Here is a 1,359-nt window from a genome sequence, read left to right as displayed (position 1 = left end):
TCCAACCTCTCCCACTTTGGCTCCCTCATTGGGAGGCAGGCAGCCCGCCTCCTGCTTCAGAGGCCCATCAGACTAAAACTAAAGACCTCAACCCCCCAAACCCACTCATCGTCCTCTCCTTGGCAGGTTGGGGTCCGCCTCAGGCCCCCGGCATCGCCCCATCAGCTCTCCCCCTCCCATCCCTGCAGCCACCTCCCATATGCTTGCACTTCTGCCATCTAAAACGCACCCTCTCCTCCTGTACCCCTCTCTGTCGTAATCCCAAGCACTGTTTCCACTCGCCATCAGCTCCCATAAAAGCTCCCGTAAAGTCAAGGGACACCTCACAGGTACCACCGCCTTGTCTGCAGAATTTTTTTTTTTTGAGTTGGAGTCTCACTCCGTCACCCAGGCTGGAGAGCAGTGGCACACTCACAGCCCAGCCTCAACCTGCTGGGCTCTGGTGATCCTTCTGCCTCAAGCCTTCCAAATAGCTGGAAACACAGGCGCACGTCACCACGCCCAGCTAATTTTGATTCATTGTAGAGACAAGGTCTCACCAAGTTGCCCGGGCTGGTCTCGAACCCCCATCCACTCGCCTCGGCCTCCCAAAGTGCTGGGATGACAGGCTGAGCCACCCAGCCCTGCTGTCTGCAGAATTTGACAGCTGATTCTCCCTCCTCACAGACACACCTGGGTGGGTACCACGGTGGCTCCTGGGTGGCCCTGGGTCTAGCTGCTCTCGTCTCCTTTAGAGGCCTGGGCAAGGTCACCTACTGTCAAGGTTGGCATGCCTATCTCTACACCACTACGTCCACACATTCACTTGGCACCAGCGCTCAGCGGCCTCATGGAACCTCAAATTCATCACGGCCAGACTGTGGTCTTCAGGCCAAGTCTACTCTCCCTCCTGTGTCGCCAGATGGAAAAGCCCCCTTTCCCTTGCCAAAGTTGCCACAGAAGGAAACCTCTGAGGTACCCCCCCCCACCCCTGCGTCCAGTCAGTTATCTCAGCACAAGTCTGGAGGCCAAAATAGACCTCTCCACGCCCCCGTCCTGGCTGCCATCACCCTCGCTGGAACTCCTGAGCTGGTTCCCTGCTGCCGCCAGTGCTCATAGATGTCTCAGTGACAAGGAAGCCAGAGAGAGAGCTTGTTTTTTTTGTTGTTGTTGTTAGTTGGAGTCTCACTCTGTTGCTCAGACTGGAGTGCAGTGGCACGCTCCTGGCTACCACAGCCTTGACCTGCCGGCCTCCAGCGATCCTTCCGCCTCAGCCTTCCAAGTAGCTGGAACTACAGGTGTGTGCTACCACGCCCAGCTAATTTTTGATTTATTGTACAGATAAGGTCTCACAAAAATGTCCAAGTGGGTCTCAAACCC

Source organism: Carlito syrichta, unplaced genomic scaffold, assembly GCF_000164805.1.
Source record: "Carlito syrichta isolate Samal-C Ts95f unplaced genomic scaffold, Tarsius_syrichta-2.0.1 Scaffold304878, whole genome shotgun sequence".
Taxonomy (NCBI): Eukaryota; Metazoa; Chordata; class Mammalia; order Primates; family Tarsiidae; genus Carlito; species Carlito syrichta.
The sequence above is the reverse complement of the archived record's forward strand: the minus strand, read 5'-3'. Positions refer to the sequence as shown.